At 53.1% G+C, this 15,273-nt stretch overlaps 43 non-coding genes across 43 annotated transcripts; all 43 read left to right on the top strand.

The window, feature by feature from the left end:
• The first annotated feature begins 174 nt into the window (after positions 1 to 174).
• LOC126729553 (5S ribosomal RNA) lies at positions 175 to 293 on the top strand. Its single transcript, XR_007656871.1, has one exon. It is a non-coding gene; the product is annotated as a 5S ribosomal RNA (ribosomal RNA).
• A 235-nt stretch (positions 294 to 528) lies between these two features.
• Positions 529 to 647, top strand: LOC126729552 (5S ribosomal RNA). The gene has a single exon (XR_007656870.1). It is a non-coding gene; the product is annotated as a 5S ribosomal RNA (ribosomal RNA).
• A 235-nt stretch (positions 648 to 882) lies between these two features.
• LOC126731007 (5S ribosomal RNA) lies at positions 883 to 1,001 on the top strand. Its single transcript, XR_007658266.1, has one exon. It is a non-coding gene; the product is annotated as a 5S ribosomal RNA (ribosomal RNA).
• A 236-nt stretch (positions 1,002 to 1,237) lies between these two features.
• Positions 1,238 to 1,356, top strand: LOC126729551 (5S ribosomal RNA). The gene has a single exon (XR_007656869.1). It is a non-coding gene; the product is annotated as a 5S ribosomal RNA (ribosomal RNA).
• A 235-nt stretch (positions 1,357 to 1,591) lies between these two features.
• On the top strand, positions 1,592 to 1,710 carry LOC126729550 (5S ribosomal RNA). Its single transcript, XR_007656868.1, has one exon. It is a non-coding gene; the product is annotated as a 5S ribosomal RNA (ribosomal RNA).
• Positions 1,711 to 1,946: 236 nt separating this feature from the next.
• LOC126729549 (5S ribosomal RNA) lies at positions 1,947 to 2,065 on the top strand. Its single transcript, XR_007656867.1, has one exon. It is a non-coding gene; the product is annotated as a 5S ribosomal RNA (ribosomal RNA).
• A 235-nt stretch (positions 2,066 to 2,300) lies between these two features.
• Positions 2,301 to 2,419, top strand: LOC126729548 (5S ribosomal RNA). Its single transcript, XR_007656866.1, has one exon. It is a non-coding gene; the product is annotated as a 5S ribosomal RNA (ribosomal RNA).
• A 235-nt stretch (positions 2,420 to 2,654) lies between these two features.
• Positions 2,655 to 2,773, top strand: LOC126729547 (5S ribosomal RNA). Its single transcript, XR_007656865.1, has one exon. It is a non-coding gene; the product is annotated as a 5S ribosomal RNA (ribosomal RNA).
• A 235-nt stretch (positions 2,774 to 3,008) lies between these two features.
• LOC126731006 (5S ribosomal RNA) lies at positions 3,009 to 3,127 on the top strand. The gene has a single exon (XR_007658265.1). It is a non-coding gene; the product is annotated as a 5S ribosomal RNA (ribosomal RNA).
• Positions 3,128 to 3,362: 235 nt separating this feature from the next.
• LOC126729545 (5S ribosomal RNA) lies at positions 3,363 to 3,481 on the top strand. The gene has a single exon (XR_007656864.1). It is a non-coding gene; the product is annotated as a 5S ribosomal RNA (ribosomal RNA).
• Positions 3,482 to 3,717: 236 nt separating this feature from the next.
• Positions 3,718 to 3,836, top strand: LOC126729543 (5S ribosomal RNA). Its single transcript, XR_007656862.1, has one exon. It is a non-coding gene; the product is annotated as a 5S ribosomal RNA (ribosomal RNA).
• Positions 3,837 to 4,071: 235 nt separating this feature from the next.
• LOC126731004 (5S ribosomal RNA) lies at positions 4,072 to 4,190 on the top strand. Its single transcript, XR_007658264.1, has one exon. It is a non-coding gene; the product is annotated as a 5S ribosomal RNA (ribosomal RNA).
• Positions 4,191 to 4,426: 236 nt separating this feature from the next.
• Positions 4,427 to 4,545, top strand: LOC126729542 (5S ribosomal RNA). The gene has a single exon (XR_007656861.1). It is a non-coding gene; the product is annotated as a 5S ribosomal RNA (ribosomal RNA).
• Positions 4,546 to 4,780: 235 nt separating this feature from the next.
• LOC126731003 (5S ribosomal RNA) lies at positions 4,781 to 4,899 on the top strand. Its single transcript, XR_007658263.1, has one exon. It is a non-coding gene; the product is annotated as a 5S ribosomal RNA (ribosomal RNA).
• Positions 4,900 to 5,134: 235 nt separating this feature from the next.
• On the top strand, positions 5,135 to 5,253 carry LOC126729541 (5S ribosomal RNA). Its single transcript, XR_007656860.1, has one exon. It is a non-coding gene; the product is annotated as a 5S ribosomal RNA (ribosomal RNA).
• Positions 5,254 to 5,488: 235 nt separating this feature from the next.
• LOC126729540 (5S ribosomal RNA) lies at positions 5,489 to 5,607 on the top strand. The gene has a single exon (XR_007656859.1). It is a non-coding gene; the product is annotated as a 5S ribosomal RNA (ribosomal RNA).
• Positions 5,608 to 5,842: 235 nt separating this feature from the next.
• Positions 5,843 to 5,961, top strand: LOC126731002 (5S ribosomal RNA). The gene has a single exon (XR_007658262.1). It is a non-coding gene; the product is annotated as a 5S ribosomal RNA (ribosomal RNA).
• A 235-nt stretch (positions 5,962 to 6,196) lies between these two features.
• On the top strand, positions 6,197 to 6,315 carry LOC126729539 (5S ribosomal RNA). The gene has a single exon (XR_007656858.1). It is a non-coding gene; the product is annotated as a 5S ribosomal RNA (ribosomal RNA).
• A 235-nt stretch (positions 6,316 to 6,550) lies between these two features.
• Positions 6,551 to 6,669, top strand: LOC126729538 (5S ribosomal RNA). Its single transcript, XR_007656857.1, has one exon. It is a non-coding gene; the product is annotated as a 5S ribosomal RNA (ribosomal RNA).
• Positions 6,670 to 6,904: 235 nt separating this feature from the next.
• LOC126729537 (5S ribosomal RNA) lies at positions 6,905 to 7,023 on the top strand. The gene has a single exon (XR_007656856.1). It is a non-coding gene; the product is annotated as a 5S ribosomal RNA (ribosomal RNA).
• A 235-nt stretch (positions 7,024 to 7,258) lies between these two features.
• Positions 7,259 to 7,377, top strand: LOC126729536 (5S ribosomal RNA). Its single transcript, XR_007656855.1, has one exon. It is a non-coding gene; the product is annotated as a 5S ribosomal RNA (ribosomal RNA).
• A 235-nt stretch (positions 7,378 to 7,612) lies between these two features.
• On the top strand, positions 7,613 to 7,731 carry LOC126729535 (5S ribosomal RNA). The gene has a single exon (XR_007656854.1). It is a non-coding gene; the product is annotated as a 5S ribosomal RNA (ribosomal RNA).
• A 235-nt stretch (positions 7,732 to 7,966) lies between these two features.
• Positions 7,967 to 8,085, top strand: LOC126729534 (5S ribosomal RNA). The gene has a single exon (XR_007656853.1). It is a non-coding gene; the product is annotated as a 5S ribosomal RNA (ribosomal RNA).
• Positions 8,086 to 8,320: 235 nt separating this feature from the next.
• LOC126731000 (5S ribosomal RNA) lies at positions 8,321 to 8,439 on the top strand. The gene has a single exon (XR_007658260.1). It is a non-coding gene; the product is annotated as a 5S ribosomal RNA (ribosomal RNA).
• Positions 8,440 to 8,674: 235 nt separating this feature from the next.
• On the top strand, positions 8,675 to 8,793 carry LOC126731522 (5S ribosomal RNA). Its single transcript, XR_007658767.1, has one exon. It is a non-coding gene; the product is annotated as a 5S ribosomal RNA (ribosomal RNA).
• A 235-nt stretch (positions 8,794 to 9,028) lies between these two features.
• Positions 9,029 to 9,147, top strand: LOC126729532 (5S ribosomal RNA). The gene has a single exon (XR_007656851.1). It is a non-coding gene; the product is annotated as a 5S ribosomal RNA (ribosomal RNA).
• A 235-nt stretch (positions 9,148 to 9,382) lies between these two features.
• LOC126729531 (5S ribosomal RNA) lies at positions 9,383 to 9,501 on the top strand. Its single transcript, XR_007656850.1, has one exon. It is a non-coding gene; the product is annotated as a 5S ribosomal RNA (ribosomal RNA).
• Positions 9,502 to 9,736: 235 nt separating this feature from the next.
• Positions 9,737 to 9,855, top strand: LOC126729530 (5S ribosomal RNA). Its single transcript, XR_007656849.1, has one exon. It is a non-coding gene; the product is annotated as a 5S ribosomal RNA (ribosomal RNA).
• Positions 9,856 to 10,090: 235 nt separating this feature from the next.
• LOC126730999 (5S ribosomal RNA) lies at positions 10,091 to 10,209 on the top strand. The gene has a single exon (XR_007658259.1). It is a non-coding gene; the product is annotated as a 5S ribosomal RNA (ribosomal RNA).
• Positions 10,210 to 10,444: 235 nt separating this feature from the next.
• On the top strand, positions 10,445 to 10,563 carry LOC126729529 (5S ribosomal RNA). Its single transcript, XR_007656848.1, has one exon. It is a non-coding gene; the product is annotated as a 5S ribosomal RNA (ribosomal RNA).
• A 235-nt stretch (positions 10,564 to 10,798) lies between these two features.
• Positions 10,799 to 10,917, top strand: LOC126729528 (5S ribosomal RNA). The gene has a single exon (XR_007656847.1). It is a non-coding gene; the product is annotated as a 5S ribosomal RNA (ribosomal RNA).
• A 235-nt stretch (positions 10,918 to 11,152) lies between these two features.
• Positions 11,153 to 11,271, top strand: LOC126729527 (5S ribosomal RNA). The gene has a single exon (XR_007656846.1). It is a non-coding gene; the product is annotated as a 5S ribosomal RNA (ribosomal RNA).
• A 235-nt stretch (positions 11,272 to 11,506) lies between these two features.
• On the top strand, positions 11,507 to 11,625 carry LOC126730998 (5S ribosomal RNA). The gene has a single exon (XR_007658258.1). It is a non-coding gene; the product is annotated as a 5S ribosomal RNA (ribosomal RNA).
• A 235-nt stretch (positions 11,626 to 11,860) lies between these two features.
• On the top strand, positions 11,861 to 11,979 carry LOC126729526 (5S ribosomal RNA). Its single transcript, XR_007656845.1, has one exon. It is a non-coding gene; the product is annotated as a 5S ribosomal RNA (ribosomal RNA).
• A 235-nt stretch (positions 11,980 to 12,214) lies between these two features.
• Positions 12,215 to 12,333, top strand: LOC126729525 (5S ribosomal RNA). The gene has a single exon (XR_007656844.1). It is a non-coding gene; the product is annotated as a 5S ribosomal RNA (ribosomal RNA).
• Positions 12,334 to 12,568: 235 nt separating this feature from the next.
• Positions 12,569 to 12,687, top strand: LOC126729524 (5S ribosomal RNA). Its single transcript, XR_007656843.1, has one exon. It is a non-coding gene; the product is annotated as a 5S ribosomal RNA (ribosomal RNA).
• Positions 12,688 to 12,922: 235 nt separating this feature from the next.
• Positions 12,923 to 13,041, top strand: LOC126730997 (5S ribosomal RNA). Its single transcript, XR_007658257.1, has one exon. It is a non-coding gene; the product is annotated as a 5S ribosomal RNA (ribosomal RNA).
• A 235-nt stretch (positions 13,042 to 13,276) lies between these two features.
• Positions 13,277 to 13,395, top strand: LOC126729523 (5S ribosomal RNA). Its single transcript, XR_007656842.1, has one exon. It is a non-coding gene; the product is annotated as a 5S ribosomal RNA (ribosomal RNA).
• A 235-nt stretch (positions 13,396 to 13,630) lies between these two features.
• On the top strand, positions 13,631 to 13,749 carry LOC126729521 (5S ribosomal RNA). The gene has a single exon (XR_007656840.1). It is a non-coding gene; the product is annotated as a 5S ribosomal RNA (ribosomal RNA).
• A 235-nt stretch (positions 13,750 to 13,984) lies between these two features.
• Positions 13,985 to 14,103, top strand: LOC126729519 (5S ribosomal RNA). The gene has a single exon (XR_007656839.1). It is a non-coding gene; the product is annotated as a 5S ribosomal RNA (ribosomal RNA).
• A 236-nt stretch (positions 14,104 to 14,339) lies between these two features.
• On the top strand, positions 14,340 to 14,458 carry LOC126730996 (5S ribosomal RNA). The gene has a single exon (XR_007658256.1). It is a non-coding gene; the product is annotated as a 5S ribosomal RNA (ribosomal RNA).
• A 235-nt stretch (positions 14,459 to 14,693) lies between these two features.
• On the top strand, positions 14,694 to 14,812 carry LOC126729518 (5S ribosomal RNA). The gene has a single exon (XR_007656838.1). It is a non-coding gene; the product is annotated as a 5S ribosomal RNA (ribosomal RNA).
• A 236-nt stretch (positions 14,813 to 15,048) lies between these two features.
• Positions 15,049 to 15,167, top strand: LOC126730995 (5S ribosomal RNA). The gene has a single exon (XR_007658255.1). It is a non-coding gene; the product is annotated as a 5S ribosomal RNA (ribosomal RNA).
• Positions 15,168 to 15,273: the final 106 nt, after the last annotated feature.

Below are 15,273 nucleotides of genomic sequence, written 5' to 3'. Positions count from 1 at the left end.
CGCTCGCTTCGTAGGCTTAGTCTGCCCCAGGCCAAAAATACGAGCCGCTGATCTCGTTTTGGGTGCTGATTTGGTGGCGGCGATCTGGAAATGCCCTCGGGCTGCAGCTCCCTGGTGTTAGAGTGCATCGCTGCATTCGGATCCTTTATAAGGATTTAACGCGCTTATGCTGATGGGTGCGATCATACCAACACTAATGCACCGGATCCCATCAGAACTCCGCAGTTAAGCGTGTTTGGGCGAGAGTAGTACTAGGATGGGTGACCTCCTGGGAAGTCCTCGTGTTGCACCCCTCTCTTTTTCTTCGGATTTTTTTTTTTTGTCGCCGGGCTTACCGTTTACGGCGGTCCAGCACGCTCGCTTCGTAGGCTTAGTCTGCCCCAGGCCAAAAATACGAGCCGCTGATCTCGTTTTGGGTGCTGATTTGGTGGCGGCGATCTGGAAATGCCCTCGGGCTGCAGCTCCCTGGTGTTAGAGTGCATCGCTGCATTCGGATCCTTTATAAGGATTTAACGCGCTTATGCTGATGGGTGCGATCATACCAACACTAATGCACCGGATCCCATCAGAACTCCGCAGTTAAGCGTGTTTGGGCGAGAGTAGTACTAGGATGGGTGACCTCCTGGGAAGTCCTCGTGTTGCACCCCTCTCTTTTTCTTCGGATTTTTTTTTTTTGTCGCCGGGCTTACCGTTTACGGCGGTCCAGCACGCTCGCTTCGTAGGCTTAGTCTGCCCCAGGCCAAAAATACGAGCCGCTGATCTCGTTTTGGGTGCTGATTTGGTGGCGGCGATCTGGAAATGCCCTCGGGCTGCAGCTCCCTGGTGTTAGAGTCCATCGCTGCATTCGGATCCTTTATAAGGATTTAACGCGCTTATGCTGATGGGTGCGATCATACCAACACTAATGCACCGGATCCCATCAGAACTCCGCAGTTAAGCGTGTTTGGGCGAGAGTAGTACTAGGATGGGTGACCTCCGGGGAAGTCCTCGTGTTGCACCCCTCTCTTTTTCTTCGGATTTTTTTTTTTTTGTCGCCGGGCTTACCGTTTACGGCGGTCCAGCACGCTCGCTTCGTAGGCTTAGTCTGCCCCAGGCCAAAAATACGAGCCGCTGATCTAGTTTTGGGTGCTGATTTGGTGGCGGCGATCTGGAAATGCCCTCGGGCTGCAGCTCCCTGGTGTTAGAGTGCATCGCTGCATTCGGATCCTTTATAAGGATTTAACGCGCTTATGCTGATGGGTGCGATCATACCAACACTAATGCACCGGATCCCATCAGAACTCCGCAGTTAAGCGTGTTTGGGCGAGAGTAGTACTAGGATGGGTGACCTCCTGGGAAGTCCTCGTGTTGCACCCCTCTCTTTTTCTTCGGATTTTTTTTTTTTGTCGCCGGGCTTACCGTTTACGGCGGTCCAGCACGCTCGCTTCGTAGGCTTAGTCTGCCCCAGGCCAAAAATACGAGCCGCTGATCTCGTTTTGGGTGCTGATTTGGTGGCGGCGATCTGGAAATGCCCTCGGGCTGCAGCTCCCTGGTGTTAGAGTGCATCGCTGCATTCGGATCCTTTATAAGGATTTAACGCGCTTATGCTGATGGGTGCGATCATACCAACACTAATGCACCGGATCCCATCAGAACTCCGCAGTTAAGCGTGTTTGGGCGAGAGTAGTACTAGGATGGGTGACCTCCTGGGAAGTCCTCGTGTTGCACCCCTCTCTTTTTCTTCGGATTTTTTTTTTTTTGTCGCCGGGCTTACCGTTTACGGCGGTCCAGCACGCTCGCTTCGTAGGCTTAGTCTGCCCCAGGCCAAAAATACGAGCCGCTGATCTCGTTTTGGGTGCTGATTTGGTGGCGGCGATCTGGAAATGCCCTCGGGCTGCAGCTCCCTGGTGTTAGAGTGCATCGCTGCATTCGGATCCTTTATAAGGATTTAACGCGCTTATGCTGATGGGTGCGATCATACCAACACTAATGCACCGGATCCCATCAGAACTCCGCAGTTAAGCGTGTTTGGGCGAGAGTAGTACTAGGATGGGTGACCTCCTGGGAAGTCCTCGTGTTGCACCCCTCTCTTTTTCTTCGGATTTTTTTTTTTTGTCGCCGGGCTTACCGTTTACGGCGGTCCAGCACGCTCGCTTCGTAGGCTTAGTCTGCCCCAGGCCAAAAATACGAGCCGCTGATCTCGTTTTGGGTGCTGATTTGGTGGCGGCGATCTGGAAATGCCCTCGGGCTGCAGCTCCCTGGTGTTAGAGTGCATCGCTGCATTCGGATCCTTTATAAGGATTTAACGCGCTTATGCTGATGGGTGCGATCATACCAACACTAATGCACCGGATCCCATCAGAACTCCGCAGTTAAGCGTGTTTGGGCGAGAGTAGTACTAGGATGGGTGACCTCCTGGGAAGTCCTCGTGTTGCACCCCTCTCTTTTTCTTCGGATTTTTTTTTTTTGTCGCCGGGCTTACCGTTTACGGCGGTCCAGCACGCTCGCTTCGTAGGCTTAGTCTGCCCCAGGCCAAAAATACGAGCCGCTGATCTCGTTTTGGGTGCTGATTTGGTGGCGGCGATCTGGAAATGCCCTCGGGCTGCAGCTCCCTGGTGTTAGAGTGCATCGCTGCATTCGGATCCTTTATAAGGATTTAACGCGCTTATGCTGATGGGTGCGATCATACCAACACTAATGCACCGGATCCCATCAGAACTCCGCAGTTAAGCGTGTTTGGGCGAGAGTAGTACTAGGATGGGTGACCTCCTGGGAAGTCCTCGTGTTGCACCCCTCTCTTTTTCTTCGGATTTTTTTTTTTTGTCGCCGGGCTTACCGTTTACGGCGGTCCAGCACGCTCGCTTCGTAGGCTTAGTCTGCCCCAGGCCAAAAATACGAGCCGCTGATCTCGTTTTGGGTGCTGATTTGGTGGCGGCGATCTGGAAATGCCCTCGGGCTGCAGCTCCCTGGTGTTAGAGTCCATCGCTGCATTCGGATCCTTTATAAGGATTTAACGCGCTTATGCTGATGGGTGCGATCATACCAACACTAATGCACCGGATCCCATCAGAACTCCGCAGTTAAGCGTGTTTGGGCGAGAGTAGTACTAGGATGGGTGACCTCCGGGGAAGTCCTCGTGTTGCACCCCTCTCTTTTTCTTCGGATTTTTTTTTTTTGTCGCCGGGCTTACCGTTTACGGCGGTCCAGCACGCTCGCTTCGTAGGCTTAGTCTGCCCCAGGCCAAAAATACGAGCCGCTGATCTCGTTTTGGGTGCTGATTTGGTGGCGGCGATCTGGAAATGCCCTCGGGCTGCAGCTCCCTGGTGTTAGAGTGCATCGCTGCATTCGGATCCTTTATAAGGATTTAACGCGCTTATGCTGATGGGTGCGATCATACCAACACTAATGCACCGGATCCCATCAGAACTCCGCAGTTAAGCGTGTTTGGGCGAGAGTAGTACTAGGATGGGTGACCTCCTGGGAAGTCCTCGTGTTGCACCCCTCTCTTTTTCTTCGGATTTTTTTTTTTTTGTCGCCGGGCTTACCGTTTACGGCGGTCCAGCACGCTCGCTTCGTAGGCTTAGTCTGCCCCAGGCCAAAAATACGAGCCGCTGATCTCGTTTTGGGTGCTGATTTGGTGGCGGCGATCTGGAAATGCCCTCGGGCTGCAGCTCCCTGGTGTTAGAGTGCATCGCTGCATTCGGATCCTTTATAAGGATTTAACGCGCTTATGCTGATGGGTGCGATCATACCAACACTAATGCACCGGATCCCATCAGAACTCCGCAGTTAAGCGTGTTTGGGCGAGAGTAGTACTAGGATGGGTGACCTCCTGGGAAGTCCTCGTGTTGCACCCCTCTCTTTTTCTTCGGATTTTTTTTTTTTGTCGCCGGGCTTACCGTTTACGGCGGTCCAGCACGCTCGCTTCGTAGGCTTAGTCTGCCCCAGGCCAAAAATACGAGCCGCTGATCTCGTTTTGGGTGCTGATTTGGTGGCGGCGATCTGGAAATGCCCTCGGGCTGCAGCTCCCTGGTGTTAGAGTCCATCGCTGCATTCGGATCCTTTATAAGGATTTAACGCGCTTATGCTGATGGGTGCGATCATACCAACACTAATGCACCGGATCCCATCAGAACTCCGCAGTTAAGCGTGTTTGGGCGAGAGTAGTACTAGGATGGGTGACCTCCGGGGAAGTCCTCGTGTTGCACCCCTCTCTTTTTCTTCGGATTTTTTTTTTTTTGTCGCCGGGCTTACCGTTTACGGCGGTCCAGCACGCTCGCTTCGTAGGCTTAGTCTGCCCCAGGCCAAAAATACGAGCCGCTGATCTCGTTTTGGGTGCTGATTTGGTGGCGGCGATCTGGAAATGCCCTCGGGCTGCAGCTCCCTGGTGTTAGAGTGCATCGCTGCATTCGGATCCTTTATAAGGATTTAACGCGCTTATGCTGATGGGTGCGATCATACCAACACTAATGCACCGGATCCCATCAGAACTCCGCAGTTAAGCGTGTTTGGGCGAGAGTAGTACTAGGATGGGTGACCTCCTGGGAAGTCCTCGTGTTGCACCCCTCTCTTTTTCTTCGGATTTTTTTTTTTTGTCGCCGGGCTTACCGTTTACGGCGGTCCAGCACGCTCGCTTCGTAGGCTTAGTCTGCCCCAGGCCAAAAATACGAGCCGCTGATCTCGTTTTGGGTGCTGATTTGGTGGCGGCGATCTGGAAATGCCCTCGGGCTGCAGCTCCCTGGTGTTAGAGTGCATCGCTGCATTCGGATCCTTTATAAGGATTTAACGCGCTTATGCTGATGGGTGCGATCATACCAACACTAATGCACCGGATCCCATCAGAACTCCGCAGTTAAGCGTGTTTGGGCGAGAGTAGTACTAGGATGGGTGACCTCCGGGGAAGTCCTCGTGTTGCACCCCTCTCTTTTTCTTCGGATTTTTTTTTTTTGTCGCCGGGCTTACCGTTTACGGCGGTCCAGCACGCTCGCTTCGTAGGCTTAGTCTGCCCCAGGCCAAAAATACGAGCCGCTGATCTCGTTTTGGGTGCTGATTTGGTGGCGGCGATCTGGAAATGCCCTCGGGCTGCAGCTCCCTGGTGTTAGAGTGCATCGCTGCATTCGGATCCTTTATAAGGATTTAACGCGCTTATGCTGATGGGTGCGATCATACCAACACTAATGCACCGGATCCCATCAGAACTCCGCAGTTAAGCGTGTTTGGGCGAGAGTAGTACTAGGATGGGTGACCTCCTGGGAAGTCCTCGTGTTGCACCCCTCTCTTTTTCTTCGGATTTTTTTTTTTTGTCGCCGGGCTTACCGTTTACGGCGGTCCAGCACGCTCGCTTCGTAGGCTTAGTCTGCCCCAGGCCAAAAATACGAGCCGCTGATCTCGTTTTGGGTGCTGATTTGGTGGCGGCGATCTGGAAATGCCCTCGGGCTGCAGCTCCCTGGTGTTAGAGTGCATCGCTGCATTCGGATCCTTTATAAGGATTTAACGCGCTTATGCTGATGGGTGCGATCATACCAACACTAATGCACCGGATCCCATCAGAACTCCGCAGTTAAGCGTGTTTGGGCGAGAGTAGTACTAGGATGGGTGACCTCCTGGGAAGTCCTCGTGTTGCACCCCTCTCTTTTTCTTCGGATTTTTTTTTTTTGTCGCCGGGCTTACCGTTTACGGCGGTCCAGCACGCTCGCTTCGTAGGCTTAGTCTGCCCCAGGCCAAAAATACGAGCCGCTGATCTCGTTTTGGGTGCTGATTTGGTGGCGGCGATCTGGAAATGCCCTCGGGCTGCAGCTCCCTGGTGTTAGAGTCCATCGCTGCATTCGGATCCTTTATAAGGATTTAACGCGCTTATGCTGATGGGTGCGATCATACCAACACTAATGCACCGGATCCCATCAGAACTCCGCAGTTAAGCGTGTTTGGGCGAGAGTAGTACTAGGATGGGTGACCTCCGGGGAAGTCCTCGTGTTGCACCCCTCTCTTTTTCTTCGGATTTTTTTTTTTTGTCGCCGGGCTTACCGTTTACGGCGGTCCAGCACGCTCGCTTCGTAGGCTTAGTCTGCCCCAGGCCAAAAATACGAGCCGCTGATCTCGTTTTGGGTGCTGATTTGGTGGCGGCGATCTGGAAATGCCCTCGGGCTGCAGCTCCCTGGTGTTAGAGTGCATCGCTGCATTCGGATCCTTTATAAGGATTTAACGCGCTTATGCTGATGGGTGCGATCATACCAACACTAATGCACCGGATCCCATCAGAACTCCGCAGTTAAGCGTGTTTGGGCGAGAGTAGTACTAGGATGGGTGACCTCCTGGGAAGTCCTCGTGTTGCACCCCTCTCTTTTTCTTCGGATTTTTTTTTTTTGTCGCCGGGCTTACCGTTTACGGCGGTCCAGCACGCTCGCTTCGTAGGCTTAGTCTGCCCCAGGCCAAAAATACGAGCCGCTGATCTCGTTTTGGGTGCTGATTTGGTGGCGGCGATCTGGAAATGCCCTCGGGCTGCAGCTCCCTGGTGTTAGAGTGCATCGCTGCATTCGGATCCTTTATAAGGATTTAACGCGCTTATGCTGATGGGTGCGATCATACCAACACTAATGCACCGGATCCCATCAGAACTCCGCAGTTAAGCGTGTTTGGGCGAGAGTAGTACTAGGATGGGTGACCTCCTGGGAAGTCCTCGTGTTGCACCCCTCTCTTTTTCTTCGGATTTTTTTTTTTTGTCGCCGGGCTTACCGTTTACGGCGGTCCAGCACGCTCGCTTCGTAGGCTTAGTCTGCCCCAGGCCAAAAATACGAGCCGCTGATCTCGTTTTGGGTGCTGATTTGGTGGCGGCGATCTGGAAATGCCCTCGGGCTGCAGCTCCCTGGTGTTAGAGTCCATCGCTGCATTCGGATCCTTTATAAGGATTTAACGCGCTTATGCTGATGGGTGCGATCATACCAACACTAATGCACCGGATCCCATCAGAACTCCGCAGTTAAGCGTGTTTGGGCGAGAGTAGTACTAGGATGGGTGACCTCCTGGGAAGTCCTCGTGTTGCACCCCTCTCTTTTTCTTCGGATTTTTTTTTTTTGTCGCCGGGCTTACCGTTTACGGCGGTCCAGCACGCTCGCTTCGTAGGCTTAGTCTGCCCCAGGCCAAAAATACGAGCCGCTGATCTCGTTTTGGGTGCTGATTTGGTGGCGGCGATCTGGAAATGCCCTCGGGCTGCAGCTCCCTGGTGTTAGAGTCCATCGCTGCATTCGGATCCTTTATAAGGATTTAACGCGCTTATGCTGATGGGTGCGATCATACCAACACTAATGCACCGGATCCCATCAGAACTCCGCAGTTAAGCGTGTTTGGGCGAGAGTAGTACTAGGATGGGTGACCTCCTGGGAAGTCCTCGTGTTGCACCCCTCTCTTTTTCTTCGGATTTTTTTTTTTTGTCGCCGGGCTTACCGTTTACGGCGGTCCAGCACGCTCGCTTCGTAGGCTTAGTCTGCCCCAGGCCAAAAATACGAGCCGCTGATCTCGTTTTGGGTGCTGATTTGGTGGCGGCGATCTGGAAATGCCCTCGGGCTGCAGCTCCCTGGTGTTAGAGTGCATCGCTGCATTCGGATCCTTTATAAGGATTTAACGCGCTTATGCTGATGGGTGCGATCATACCAACACTAATGCACCGGATCCCATCAGAACTCCGCAGTTAAGCGTGTTTGGGCGAGAGTAGTACTAGGATGGGTGACCTCCTGGGAAGTCCTCGTGTTGCACCCCTCTCTTTTTCTTCGGATTTTTTTTTTTTGTCGCCGGGCTTACCGTTTACGGCGGTCCAGCACGCTCGCTTCGTAGGCTTAGTCTGCCCCAGGCCAAAAATACGAGCCGCTGATCTCGTTTTGGGTGCTGATTTGGTGGCGGCGATCTGGAAATGCCCTCGGGCTGCAGCTCCCTGGTGTTAGAGTGCATCGCTGCATTCGGATCCTTTATAAGGATTTAACGCGCTTATGCTGATGGGTGCGATCATACCAACACTAATGCACCGGATCCCATCAGAACTCCGCAGTTAAGCGTGTTTGGGCGAGAGTAGTACTAGGATGGGTGACCTCCTGGGAAGTCCTCGTGTTGCACCCCTCTCTTTTTCTTCGGATTTTTTTTTTTTGTCGCCGGGCTTACCGTTTACGGCGGTCCAGCACGCTCGCTTCGTAGGCTTAGTCTGCCCCAGGCCAAAAATACGAGCCGCTGATCTCGTTTTGGGTGCTGATTTGGTGGCGGCGATCTGGAAATGCCCTCGGGCTGCAGCTCCCTGGTGTTAGAGTCCATCGCTGCATTCGGATCCTTTATAAGGATTTAACGCGCTTATGCTGATGGGTGCGATCATACCAACACTAATGCACCGGATCCCATCAGAACTCCGCAGTTAAGCGTGTTTGGGCGAGAGTAGTACTAGGATGGGTGACCTCCGGGGAAGTCCTCGTGTTGCACCCCTCTCTTTTTCTTCGGATTTTTTTTTTTTGTCGCCGGGCTTACCGTTTACGGCGGTCCAGCACGCTCGCTTCGTAGGCTTAGTCTGCCCCAGGCCAAAAATACGAGCCGCTGATCTCGTTTTGGGTGCTGATTTGGTGGCGGCGATCTGGAAATGCCCTCGGGCTGCAGCTCCCTGGTGTTATAGTGCATCGCTGCATTCGGATCCTTTATAAGGATTTAACGCGCTTATGCTGATGGGTACGATCATACCAACACTAATGCACCGGATCCCATCAGAACTCCGCAGTTAAGCGTGTTTGGGCGAGAGTAGTACTAGGATGGGTGACCTCCTGGGAAGTCCTCGTGTTGCACCCCTCTCTTTTTCTTCGGATTTTTTTTTTTTGTCGCCGGGCTTACCGTTTACGGCGGTCCAGCACGCTCGCTTCGTAGGCTTAGTCTGCCCCAGGCCAAAAATACGAGCCGCTGATCTCGTTTTGGGTGCTGATTTGGTGGCGGCGATCTGGAAATGCCCTCGGGCTGCAGCTCCCTGGTGTTAGAGTGCATCGCTGCATTCGGATCCTTTATAAGGATTTAACGCGCTTATGCTGATGGGTGCGATCATACCAACACTAATGCACCGGATCCCATCAGAACTCCGCAGTTAAGCGTGTTTGGGCGAGAGTAGTACTAGGATGGGTGACCTCCTGGGAAGTCCTCGTGTTGCACCCCTCTCTTTTTCTTCGGATTTTTTTTTTTTGTCGCCGGGCTTACCGTTTACGGCGGTCCAGCACGCTCGCTTCGTAGGCTTAGTCTGCCCCAGGCCAAAAATACGAGCCGCTGATCTCGTTTTGGGTGCTGATTTGGTGGCGGCGATCTGGAAATGCCCTCGGACTGCAGCTCCCTGGTGTTAGAGTGCATCGCTGCATTCGGATCCTTTATAAGGATTTAACGCGCTTATGCTGATGGGTGCGATCATACCAACACTAATGCACCGGATCCCATCAGAACTCCGCAGTTAAGCGTGTTTGGGCGAGAGTAGTACTAGGATGGGTGACCTCCTGGGAAGTCCTCGTGTTGCACCCCTCTCTTTTTCTTCGGATTTTTTTTTTTTGTCGCCGGGCTTACCGTTTACGGCGGTCCAGCACGCTCGCTTCGTAGGCTTAGTCTGCCCCAGGCCAAAAATACGAGCCGCTGATCTCGTTTTGGGTGCTGATTTGGTGGCGGCGATCTGGAAATGCCCTCGGGCTGCAGCTCCCTGGTGTTAGAGTGCATCGCTGCATTCGGATCCTTTATAAGGATTTAATGCGCTTATGCTGATGGGTGCGATCATACCAACACTAATGCACCGGATCCCATCAGAACTCCGCAGTTAAGCGTGTTTGGGCGAGAGTAGTACTAGGATGGGTGACCTCCTGGGAAGTCCTCGTGTTGCACCCCTCTCTTTTTCTTCGGATTTTTTTTTTTTGTCGCCGGGCTTACCGTTTACGGCGGTCCAGCACGCTCGCTTCGTAGGCTTAGTCTGCCCCAGGCCAAAAATACGAGCCGCTGATCTCGTTTTGGGTGCTGATTTGGTGGCGGCGATCTGGAAATGCCCTCGGGCTGCAGCTCCCTGGTGTTAGAGTCCATCGCTGCATTCGGATCCTTTATAAGGATTTAACGCGCTTATGCTGATGGGTGCGATCATACCAACACTAATGCACCGGATCCCATCAGAACTCCGCAGTTAAGCGTGTTTGGGCGAGAGTAGTACTAGGATGGGTGACCTCCGGGGAAGTCCTCGTGTTGCACCCCTCTCTCTTTCTTCGGATTTTTTTTTTTTGTCGCCGGGCTTACCGTTTACGGCGGTCCAGCACGCTCGCTTCGTAGGCTTAGTCTGCCCCAGGCCAAAAATACGAGCCGCTGATCTCGTTTTGGGTGCTGATTTGGTGGCGGCGATCTGGAAATGCCCTCGGGCTGCAGCTCCCTGGTGTTAGAGTGCATCGCTGCATTCGGATCCTTTATAAGGATTTAACGCGCTTATGCTGATGGGTGCGATCATACCAACACTAATGCACCGGATCCCATCAGAACTCCGCAGTTAAGCGTGTTTGGGCGAGAGTAGTACTAGGATGGGTGACCTCCTGGGAAGTCCTCGTGTTGCACCCCTCTCTTTTTCTTCGGATTTTTTTTTTTTGTCGCCGGGCTTACCGTTTACGGCGGTCCAGCACGCTCGCTTCGTAGGCTTAGTCTGCCCCAGGCCAAAAATACGAGCCGCTGATCTCGTTTTGGGTGCTGATTTGGTGGCGGCGATCTGGAAATGCCCTCGGACTGCAGCTCCCTGGTGTTAGAGTGCATCGCTGCATTCGGATCCTTTATAAGGATTTAACGCGCTTATGCTGATGGGTGCGATCATACCAACACTAATGCACCGGATCCCATCAGAACTCCGCAGTTAAGCGTGTTTGGGCGAGAGTAGTACTAGGATGGGTGACCTCCTGGGAAGTCCTCGTGTTGCACCCCTCTCTTTTTCTTCGGATTTTTTTTTTTTGTCGCCGGGCTTACCGTTTACGGCGGTCCAGCACGCTCGCTTCGTAGGCTTAGTCTGCCCCAGGCCAAAAATACGAGCCGCTGATCTCGTTTTGGGTGCTGATTTGGTGGCGGCGATCTGGAAATGCCCTCGGGCTGCAGCTCCCTGGTGTTAGAGTGCATCGCTGCATTCGGATCCTTTATAAGGATTTAATGCGCTTATGCTGATGGGTGCGATCATACCAACACTAATGCACCGGATCCCATCAGAACTCCGCAGTTAAGCGTGTTTGGGCGAGAGTAGTACTAGGATGGGTGACCTCCTGGGAAGTCCTCGTGTTGCACCCCTCTCTTTTTCTTCGGATTTTTTTTTTTTGTCGCCGGGCTTACCGTTTACGGCGGTCCAGCACGCTCGCTTCGTAGGCTTAGTCTGCCCCAGGCCAAAAATACGAGCCGCTGATCTCGTTTTGGGTGCTGATTTGGTGGCGGCGATCTGGAAATGCCCTCGGGCTGCAGCTCCCTGGTGTTAGAGTCCATCGCTGCATTCGGATCCTTTATAAGGATTTAACGCGCTTATGCTGATGGGTGCGATCATACCAACACTAATGCACCGGATCCCATCAGAACTCCGCAGTTAAGCGTGTTTGGGCGAGAGTAGTACTAGGATGGGTGACCTCCGGGGAAGTCCTCGTGTTGCACCCCTCTCTCTTTCTTCGGATTTTTTTTTTTTGTCGCCGGGCTTACCGTTTACGGCGGTCCAGCACGCTCGCTTCGTAGGCTTAGTCTGCCCCAGGCCAAAAATACGAGCCGCTGATCTCGTTTTGGGTGCTGATTTGGTGGCGGCGATCTGGAAATGCCCTCGGGCTGCAGCTCCCTGGTGTTAGAGTGCATCGCTGCATTCGGATCCTTTATAAGGATTTAACGCGCTTATGCTGATGGGTGCGATCATACCAACACTAATGCACCGGATCCCATCAGAACTCCGCAGTTAAGCGTGTTTGGGCGAGAGTAGTACTAGGATGGGTGACCTCCTGGGAAGTCCTCGTGTTGCACCCCTCTCTTTTTCTTCGGATTTTTTTTTTTTGTCGCCGGGCTTACCGTTTACGGCGGTCCAGCACGCTCGCTTCGTAGGCTTAGTCTGCCCCAGGCCAAAAATACGAGCCGCTGATCTCGTTTTGGGTGCTGATTTGGTGGCGGCGATCTGGAAATGCCCTCGGGCTGCAGCTCCCTGGTGTTAGAGTGCATCGCTGCATTCGGATCCTTTATAAGGATTTAACGCGCTTATGCTGATGGGTGCGATCATACCAACACTAATGCACCGGATCCCATCAGAACTCCGCAGTTAAGCGTGTTTGGGCGAGAGTAGTACTAGGATGGGTGACCTCCTGGGAAGTCCTCGTGTTGCACCCCTCTCTTTTTCTTCGGATTTTTTTTTTTTGTCGCCGGGCTTACCGTTTACGGCGGTCCAGCACGCTCGCTTCGTAGGCTTAGTCTGCCCCAGGCCAAAAATACGAGCCGCTGATCTCGTTTTGGGTGCTGATTTGGTGGCGGCGATCTGGAAATGCCCTCGGGCTGCAGCTCCCTGGTGTTAGAGTGCATCGCTGCATTCGGATCCTTTATAAGGATTTAACGCGCTTATGCTGATGGGTGCGATCATACCAACACTAATGCACCGGATCCCATCAGAACTCCGCAGTTAAGCGTGTTTGGGCGAGAGTAGTACTAGGATGGGTGACCTCCTGGGAAGTCCTCGTGTTGCACCCCTCTCTTTTTCTTCGGATTTTTTTTTTTTGTCGCCGGGCTTACCGTTTACGGCGGTCCAGCACGCTCGCTTCGTAGGCTTAGTCTGCCCCAGGCCAAAAATACGAGCCGCTGATCTCGTTTTGGGTGCTGATTTGGTGGCGGCGATCTGGAAATGCCCTCGGGCTGCAGCTCCCTGGTGTTAGAGTCCATCGCTGCATTCGGATCCTTTATAAGGATTTAACGCGCTTATGCTGATGGGTGCGATCATACCAACACTAATGCACCGGATCCCATCAGAACTCCGCAGTTAAGCGTGTTTGGGCGAGAGTAGTACTAGGATGGGTGACCTCCGGGGAAGTCCTCGTGTTGCACCCCTCTCTCTTTCTTCGGATTTTTTTTTTTTGTCGCCGGGCTTACCGTTTACGGCGGTCCAGCACGCTCGCTTCGTAGGCTTAGTCTGCCCCAGGCCAAAAATACGAGCCGCTGATCTCGTTTTGGGTGCTGATTTGGTGGCGGCGATCTGGAAATGCCCTCGGGCTGCAGCTCCCTGGTGTTAGAGTGCATCGCTGCATTCGGATCCTTTATAAGGATTTAACGCGCTTATGCTGATGGGTGCGATCATACCAACACTAATGCACCGGATCCCATCAGAACTCCGCAGTTAAGCGTGTTTGGGCGAGAGTAGTACTAGGATGGGTGACCTCCTGGGAAGTCCTCGTGTTGCACCCCTCTCTTTTTCTTCGGATTTTTTTTTTTTGTCGCCGGGCTTACCGTTTACGGCGGTCCAGCACGCTCGCTTCGTAGGCTTAGTCTGCCCCAGGCCAAAAATACGAGCCGCTGATCTCGTTTTGGGTGCTGATTTGGTGGCGGCGATCTGGAAATGCCCTCGGGCTGCAGCTCCCTGGTGTTAGAGTGCATCGCTGCATTCGGATCCTTTATAAGGATTTAACGCGCTTATGCTGATGGGTGCGATCATACCAACACTAATGCACCGGATCCCATCAGAACTCCGCAGTTAAGCGTGTTTGGGCGAGAGTAGTACTAGGATGGGTGACCTCCTGGGAAGTCCTCGTGTTGCACCCCTCTCTTTTTCTTCGGATTTTTTTTTTTTGTCGCCGGGCTTACCGTTTACGGCGGTCCAGCACGCTCGCTTCGTAGGCTTAGTCTGCCCCAGGCCAAAAATACGAGCCGCTGATCTCGTTTTGGGTGCTGATTTGGTGGCGGCGATCTGGAAATGCCCTCGGGCTGCAGCTCCCTGGTGTTAGAGTGCATCGCTGCATTCGGATCCTTTATAAGGATTTAACGCGCTTATGCTGATGGGTGCGATCATACCAACACTAATGCACCGGATCCCATCAGAACTCCGCAGTTAAGCGTGTTTGGGCGAGAGTAGTACTAGGATGGGTGACCTCCTGGGAAGTCCTCGTGTTGCACCCCTCTCTTTTTCTTCGGATTTTTTTTTTTTTGTAGCCGGGCTTACCGTTTACGGCGGTCCAGCACGCTCGCTTCGTAGGCTTAGTCTGCCCCAGGCCAAAAATACGAGCCGCTGATCTCGTTTTGGGTGCTGATTTGGTGGCGGCGATCTGGAAATGCCCTCGGGCTGCAGCTCCCTGGTGTTAGAGTGCATCGCTGCATTCGGATCCTTTATAAGGATTTAACGCGCTTATGCTGATGGGTGCGATCATACCAACACTAATGCACCGGATCCCATCAGAACTCCGCAGTTAAGCGTGTTTGGGCGAGAGTAGTACTAGGATGGGTGACCTCCGGGGAAGTCCTCGTGTTGCACCCCTCTCTTTTTCTTCGGATTTTTTTTTTTTGTCGCCGGGCTTACCGTTTACGGCGGTCCAGCACGCTCGCTTCGTAGGCTTAGTCTGCCCCAGGCCAAAAATACGAGCCGCTGATCTCGTTTTGGGTGCTGATTTGGTGGCGGCGATCTGGAAATGCCCTCGGGCTGCAGCTCCCTGGTGTTAGAGTGCATCGCTGCATTCGGATCCTTTATAAGGATTTAACGCGCTTATGCTGATGGGTGCGATCATACCAACACTAATGCACCGGATCCCATCAGAACTCCGCAGTTAAGCGTGTTTGGGCGAGAGTAGTACTAGGATGGGTGACCTCCTGGGAAGTCCTCGTGTTGCACCCCTCTCTTTTTCTTCGGATTTTTTTTTTTTTGTCGCCGGGCTTACCGTTTACGGCGGTCCAGCACGCTCGCTTCGTAGGCTTAGTCTGCCCCAGGCCAAAAATACGAGCCGCTGATCTCGTTTTGGGTGCTGATTTGGTGGCGGCGATCTGGAAATGCCCTCGGGCTGCAGCTCCCTGGTGTTAGAGTGCATCGCTGCATTCGGATCCTTTATAAGGATTTAACGCGCTTATGCTGATGGGTGCGATCATACCAACACTAATGCACCGGATCCCATCAGAACTCCGCAGTTAAGCGTGTTTGGGCGAGAGTAGTACTAGGATGGGTGACCTCCGGGGAAGTCCTCGTGTTGCACCCCTCTCTTTTTCTTCGGATTTTTTTTTTTTGTCGCCGGGCTTACCGTTTACGGCGGTCCAGCACGCTCGCTTCGTAGGCTTAGTCTGCCCCAGGCCAAAAATACGAGC

Source organism: Quercus robur, chromosome 5, assembly GCF_932294415.1.
Source record: "Quercus robur chromosome 5, dhQueRobu3.1, whole genome shotgun sequence".
Lineage (NCBI taxonomy): Eukaryota > Viridiplantae > Streptophyta > Magnoliopsida > Fagales > Fagaceae > Quercus > Quercus robur.
Note: the sequence above shows the minus strand (reverse complement) of the source record. Positions and strands in the feature narration are given on the sequence as shown.